This window comes from Lactuca serriola, chromosome 5 (assembly GCF_051521515.1).
Source record: "Lactuca serriola cultivar US96UC23 chromosome 5, Lser_US96UC23_V15, whole genome shotgun sequence".
NCBI lineage: Eukaryota > Viridiplantae > Streptophyta > Magnoliopsida > Asterales > Asteraceae > Lactuca > Lactuca serriola.
The window spans coordinates 15,051,881-15,060,154 of record NC_136412.1 but is presented as its reverse complement, the minus strand read 5'-3'; the positions used below and the strand labels follow the sequence as shown (position 1 = coordinate 15,060,154).

The 8,274-nt window shown below is 34.2% G+C and overlaps 1 non-coding gene across 1 annotated transcript; it reads left to right on the top strand.

Moving 5' to 3' along the window:
* The first annotated feature begins 6,595 nt into the window (after positions 1-6,595).
* Positions 6,596-6,702, top strand: LOC145055845 (small nucleolar RNA R71). The gene has a single exon (XR_013685394.1). It is a non-coding gene; the product is annotated as a small nucleolar RNA R71 (small nucleolar RNA).
* The last annotated feature ends 1,572 nt before the right edge of the window (positions 6,703-8,274 follow it).

Genomic DNA, 8,274 nt, shown 5'->3' with positions numbered 1-8,274 from the left:
GAGAGGCGGTGCTCGGAGACTTTAAATAGACAAAGTTACAAAGATACAGAAATCGTCCCTCGGTTATTGAGGATTTGCAAATAATAACTCCGTCCCACAAATTAATACCTTTATAATTTTATCTCACGCTAAAATACCAAAAAACATACCATAATAATCAAGGTCCTTTATACAAATAAATAAATAAAATAAAACCAATGTGTTAAAAAGCTTGACATAAATATTATTATTATTAGAATAATTTACATAGGTTTACCAAATATCATGAACTTAGTATTGCTAATTTTTTTGATGACTATAGTCCATGTAATTTCCAAAACTTGCATGAATTGTCATTTTTTGTTCTTATCTTAGTTTTCATTTGCTAAGAGGGTGTTTGTAACATCCCAATTTCAAACCAAAATTTTCATTCAAAATATATTAGACTTTTAAAACCTTTTTCTATAAACATAAGGTATCATTCAATTAATTGAAAACCATAATGTTAAATAAAGTTAAATTTCAAAACAACGGAAACCAAGCAACTTCGATGCGATTGTAAAGTCATGTCGCCCCATTCCCACGAACAACCTGAAAACATTAAATCCGCAAATGTAAGCATAAAACCTTAGTGAGTTTCATAGTATGCCACATATTCCACCATACAAAAAATGCATACAAGTAATAACGAGTCCAGCCCAGCAGGTCCAACCTAACAAACATATAAACATACATACTAACCATAGGTATCAACTGTTGACACTTTACTATCATATCATTATTAGCTCTCATCCACTAACTACCACTGGCTCCCAACCGCCACATAACCATCAACTCCCAGTCATACAATATTCATACCCAAGCCAATACTAATACTAATCATCGCCTTATGAATACATTGTCATACATTGTCGGGAATTAGACAGATAGTAAAACAAATAATCCTACCCAAAAGCAATAAATCAAACAAGAACCATGCAACGCGGTTTAGACCAAGAGTTCTCATGCTATCTCATTTACACCACATATAAACCCTAGAGTATCCACTCAACGATCTACCAAAACTACCATTGCCTTATCCAGTCATGATACCTAATAGTATCATCCAAAGAAAACAAGCAAGACCCTACTATTATAGCATACCATGACATCAAGTGTCTCACAGCTACACATGTAACAAGGATTATCCTTGTCAACTAGCATATTTGTACTCTGACAGTACCTATATCCTACCATACAAAGGATATATAATGTCATACGAGATATAGTGAGGAAACTCACATCAAAAGAATCTGAAATCCCCAGCTGCACGAGATTAATTGCAAAGGTCGGTCCTAAAAATCACCTAGCCATAAAATACAGATCAAACCTCATTCCAAAGCCTCAAAACCTAAAGTTTGTGCAATGTCCCCAAAATATAGAGTAAAATTTTCATTTTTACATAAATCAAACCAACAAAAACCCATTTCATAAAATATCATCATAGTTTCAAATATAGTATTCTAAACATGACATCGGAGTATCATAAAACGATAGTGCGGAAACTCCAGCGGATGTGGTGCAATCATGTCATGCTCTTGCATGTTTTGATAAAATACCTACAACATATAAACTTAAAACCGTAAACACAAAGCTTAGTGAGTTCCCCAAGATAATACATACTACACATATCCACATACATAACCATACGACCTATTTCAGCCCAAGTGATATGCTCTGGGTCAAATCATAGTCATATATCACTCCTGCAACGGCTTATTTCAGCCAACAGGTCTATTTCAACCCAAGTGAATGCTACTGGTCAAATCGTAGTCTTACAACACCCCTACTGTGACATCCTCTATTTTTTCAGAACCAAAAAGAAACTTTTTTTATTCTTTAAAAATCATGATACTTTATTTTCGGAAAATCCCGATATATAAAAATCTTTTGAGTACAAGAGTGTCTCAAATAAGATCCCAATGATGTAATAATCAATACTGATACATAAGTTACATCGTAAAGACCTAATGATCCTGAACACCAATGCAGGCTTTCTCTTAATCATTCAGCATCCTAATCAAGTTCTCGTGGCTTAAGTCTTGATATATATGATACATACAAACTAAGTGGATCAAGTTGGGAAACCTGGTAAGATACATAGGGATTACAACCCCATAATGTTAATATATATATATATATATATATATATATATATATATATATATATATTAACCCTACAAAACCATCTATTTCCAAACAACACACACACACACACACACACACACACACATATATATATATATATATATATATATATATATATAATTCTGATTTGGATATCTATAAACCCCATTCCCATACATACCCACCCCAATCAATCCTCACAGACCCTACTCTATAGTTATCAAGAAGATAAATCATTTAGAAGGGACTTGACTACACCGTTAGGGGTTCCTTAGCTGGTGAAAATCATAAAAGCACTCGGGCCATTAGAGTATTTGATGAATATGGTATCCCGTTTCATCTACATATGTGGGTTATGAACCCACACTAGTAACGTAATTCACAAGACCATCTAGAGTGATCAAGTGTTGTAATCTTATTCTTGGAGATGACCATCCATACTATTATAATTTCCTGACCTGGATTTCTGGTCATCAAAAAAGGAATATGATTTGTACTCCTTTACATATTTCATACCATCAAAACCTGAAAGTGTCAAGGAACAGAACTCTACTAAGTTCCCAATAATAACTCTGTTTAGGCAATACTAACCTATCTTGATGTATATATTTAACACAGAGTATTTAGGTATTAATATGCTTTTATCTTCCTTTTAGTAGTTGATGTGTGCAAATGGTTACACCTAATTTTAAATTTATAACCTAACTACATTAACTAACTACTTGCACCTAGGCAGTGTACATATTCAGACTATAGTATAGTCGGGTGTCGATCACATGGAACAGTATTGACTAATTAATCTACTTACTATTAAACTAACCTAATTATCATCAAAGGAAAAGGTTTTATCTAATTTTGAAAGATTAGATTAACTTAATTCTTTAACACAAACTTAATCAATAAACAAACACTTCTGTTAGTTCGAATCCACTTTCACTCAATGGGTACTAATTAGCTATGACAATTACTGTTGATTACCAATTAAGACAATATTAGCAATTTAGTTCTAAATCTACTAACTTTAATCAATTCATGTAAATCTATGTATGGTCACACAATCATTAACACATAATTGATTATTAAATGAAATTGGAGCTATGTAAGATTGATTTGGTAAACACACATTATGGTCATAATCATGAGTTTTCTAGCACAACTTAATTTTAATAATTCAATTGCTTATCTAAGATTGCTTTGATCTTAGCTCTAATAAACTAGTGTTCACTGAATTATTAGGTATTCAAATTCATGTAACTTCATATTCACTAACTACACAAAATAAGAATTTAAAGCAATCAATTATCAAACAAACATGCTAGGTAAAGTCAATCCAACACAAGTCTTAACCAACTAGTAATTCAAGGTTAAAGTAAATACACCATGAGTTCCAGCTTCATCTAGCTAACAGAAGCAGCTAGATTTAGCTGGACATACTAGCAACTAAGCAAACAAAATCCATAATCAAAAACATGTTTAATTATACCAAAATATGAATCAAATATCGGACTTCTTCTTCCTTGGTGTTGAAAACCAATTCCAGAACTTTTCTTCTTCTTCTCCAATTTGTGTCCAGGAACCCTCCAAGGTAGCAAAAAGTCCTTAAAATCATAATGATCAAGTTTTTATATACTTTTCCCAAAAGTCGTGACTAACGTCGTGAAAGGAAGCTTCACGTCGTGAACTTAGAGATATCCTTATCGGGCACGGATTTTTACTTCGCACGTATTTATCTTCTGGAAGATTCAAGTCCACGTCGTGAACTTGTGGTTCACGTCCTGAGTTTAAAGCTTAATTCGTGGGTTTCTTCTACTTTTGTAGTCCAAGTCTCCAAAGTTCCATGTTTTGTCATTTTTGGTCCTTTTGTTCAAAAATGCTTTAATTTGGCTGCAAATAACAATTTATCTTTATAAGTACCATTATTCTATATAAATAACCAAATTATTCATAAAAATGTAAATAAATATTGCCTAAAATATGTATAAATATGGCAATATCAAAATACCTCACACTTGTACTTTGCATGCCCTCAAGCAAATTTAACTATTTTTAATTCAAACCTTCATCACCAACATCACATAGAACAATCCAACTCAAACTCAGCCATTATGCCAAGACCTCAACGCATGCATTTGTGTCTAAATTTTTCCTAAAGACCCCCCCTCAATTCTAAATACTCACAATCCTCATAAACATGCACCCACTTCTTTTGAACAATGCTCATTTTATGCATCCCTCCAAATCCATCTGCAGAAAACTTCCTAACCTCAAGGTATTTTTGTAAAGCTACCCAAGCGTACATAAACTAGAGAATTACAACTTTAAGATACCACAATGGAGCTTCTTGAATTCTTCACTTTCTTTTATATTAACTCTTTGATTTCTTCAAATTCACCACCTTCTTGTGTAATTATTGGTATCTTCAACTTTTAATTTCTTCAAAAATTTTGATCTTTGATCTTCAAACTTTGATACTTCTATAGCTCCAAAAATTCTTCAATTTTTCACTTTTTGGTAATTTCTCTCTCTCTCTCTCTCTCTCTCTCTCTCTCTCTTTTACATGCACTCACTTTTTTTTCTTTCATTCAAAACCCTACATGCTTAAGTAGGGGCTCTTAACTTCAACCTTTATTAGTTAGAGATATTAGTTTTCCTGGATACATTTCAAGTATAGACTGCTAAACATATTGCCACCCTCAAACTAAGCGAGGTTGTGTTTTTGTCCCATGATTTCACTAGAATAAAAGAGGTTGATGTGCACGAAAGTACCCACTAATTTTAATATTTATAACCTAACAAACTTAGACTAACTATGCACTTATAGGCAGTGTACCTAGTCGGATTACAGTATAGCTTAGGTAAGTCAGGTGTCGATCAAAGGGAGCGGTGTTATTAATTTATATATTCACTACTAAATTAATCTAATTATTAATAAGCTAAAAAGGTTTTGTATCTAATTTTTCAAGTTTAGATGAACTTAATTCTTTAACAAAAACTCAATCAATAAACAAAATACTTCTGTTAGTTCGAATCCACTTTCACTCAGTGGTTATACATTAGTCAAGACTATTACCGTTGGTTACCAATTTAAGAAGTATTAGCAGTTTAGTTCTAAACCTACTAATTATTAATCAATTCATGTAATTCTAAGTATGGTCACACAATAGTTAACACAAAATCAATTATTAAATAAGATTGGAGCTATGAAGATTGATTAATCAAAACACAATTACAGTCATAATATGCATTCTCTAACACAGCTTAATTCAATGATTCAATTACTTATCTAAGATTGGTTTGATCTTAGCTCTAATAAACTAGTGTTCACTTTGTTATTAGGTATTCATATTCATGCAGATTTGTGTTCACTAACTACACATAACAAGAATTTAAAGCAATTAAATCATTAACTAAACATGCTAGGTGAAATCAATCAACACAAGCATATAACCAACAAATAAAGTCAAATCTAATGCATTCAAACCATGAGTTCCACCTTCACTAGCTAACAGAAGCAACTAGATTTAGCTGGACATATTAGCAGCTAAACAAACAAATTCAATAATCCAAAACATGTTAAAGTGTACCAAACTATGAACCAATTTATGAACTCTTTCTTCCTTGGTGTTAGAACCAGCTTCTAAATCATTTTCTCCTCTGAAATTCGTCTCCAGGAACTCAGAGATGGCCTCTTCTTCCGTATCTATAGCCATTACATGAGATTGGGTCTTCATTTCAGGATTTTTCGGGGAGAACTTCTCATGAACCAGAGTGGCTAGTTGACCAAGTTGCCCTTCAAGATTATTAATGGAGGCTTGTTGATTTTTTATTAAAGCTTGTTGTTCTACCATCAATGCATGATGATTCTTTACCAAAGTTCGTTGTTCATTAATAGCAGAATCAGGAGCCTCGTGTCTCTTTTCCGAGGCTTCCATAAACTTCATCAACATGGTCTCTAGATCGGGTTTCTTCTCAGCTGGCGGCTGCTCCTTTTGGTAGAAACCTCGGCTTGTTTGCCTATACTTCTCTTCTTTTTGCTTCTTAAATTCTTCATATGGAAGCCACTCTTTCTTTGGTTTCCTCCAGTATTCATCATACTTGTCCCCACTCGAGTAGCACACTTGAGCTTTCTGTTCCCAAACTCATCTAAATTGCAGTCCTTGGTGAAGTGTGAACCACTACACCTCTCGCAACCAACTCTTATGGCATGAATTGAGTGGTCCATTTGTGTCAACCTCCGGTCCATATTAGTTAGCATAGTCATCATGGTTGCTATTTCTTCAGTTTGGGCCCCTCCACCGCCTTTGACTCACGAGAGTGCTTCGCGAATTCTTCAATTAGCACCTTAACCTCCCTTGGACTTTTCTTTGTTAAAGGTCCTTGAGAATCAAGGAGTTTTCTTGTCATAATGTTGACCCCATCATTGAAAATTGACATCTCTTGTTGCACATTTAGATCATGTTGAGGGCAATTTATGAGCAAGCCCTTGTACCGCTCCCATGCTTCGTATAATGACTCCCCCGGTTGTTGTTCAAAGTTGGCTATTGCCTTCTTGAGTTTTGCTATCTTGGATGGTGGGCAAAACTGGTCAAGAAATTGCTCACGCATTTGAGCCCAAGTGGTGATTGTACCCGGTGGAAGTGATTTTAACCACTCTTTAGCAGCTCCCTTAAAAGTAATGAGAAGCATTCTGAGCAAGACAGTGTTTCTATTGACATTTGGGACATTAAAGTAATCCGCAATGTCATTGACTTCATCTAGATGCTTAAAAGCATCCTCATGATATTTCCCATAAAATGGGATATCCTTCAATGCAGTCAAGATGTGCCCCTTCAGCTCGAATGTGCCAGTGGCAGGTATTGCAGGTTGGACTAAACCGGGACTGACATCTTCTCGGATCTGCTTCTTGTAAGCTCCCATGGACATCTCCTCAATGTCTGCCATCTCGTTCCTTGGCTCGTTCTCGGGTTCGCTCGTATGTTCTTCAAATTCAGGCTATGTATCGTATTCGGATTCGGTTTGGACGGGTATTTGATCCAAGTGTTCAAGCTTGCTCTTGTTCTTTGAGGATGAACTTGACTCCCCCACTTTCTTCCCCGATTTCTTTGAGAACACTGATTTGAACTCTTGCAGTGGCGTCTTCTTTGGCGTGTGATATTCCTTTGCGTTCTTGTTCTTATTCTTGTGTAGAGTAGACTCGGGATCTTCGAGTGGTGGCACCAAAGGTGTGTTAGAGCCTCTGTTCATGAACTCCTGTAAACTAAACAGAATATAAACGTAAAACTGGACTAAAATAGAAAAATAAACTAAGAACTAAAAGAAACTAGAATTCTCAGAAACCACGTCGTGGCACTTATCTGGCCACGTCGTGTTCTCTGAAATGAAAAAAAATTAAATCTTGCTGGAAAATTAACTTTTTGCGGGTTTTACCCCATAGAAAGGATCGATTAACCTAATGCAAATAAATTAATAAACTATGTCGTTCCCCGACAACGACGCCAAAAACTTCATGTGCACGAAAGTACCCACTAATTTTAATATTTATAACCTAACAAACTTAGACTAACTATGCACTTATAGGCAGTGTACCTAGTCAGATTACAGTATAGCTTAGGTAAGTTGGGTGTCGATTACAGGGAACGGTGTTATTAATTAATATATTCACTACTAAATTAATCTAATTATTAATAAGCTAAAAATGGTTTGTATCTAATTTTGCAAGTTTAGATGAACTTAATTCTTTAACAAAAACTCAATCAATAAACAAAATACATCTGTTAGTTCGAATCCACTTTCACTCAATGGTTATACATTAGTCAAGACTATTACCGTTGGTTACCAATTTAAGAAGTATTAGCAGTTTAGTTCTAAACCTACTAATTATTAATCAATTCATGTAATTCTATTTATGGTTACACAATAGTTAACACAAAATCAATTATTAAATAAGATTGGAGCTATGAAGATTGATTAATCAAAACACAACTACAATCATAATATGCGTTCTCTAACACAGCTTAATTCAGTGATTCAATTACTTATCTAAGATTGGTTTGATCTTATCTCTAATAAACTAGTGTTCACTTTGTTATTAGGTATTCATATGCATGCATATTTGTGTTCACTAACTAC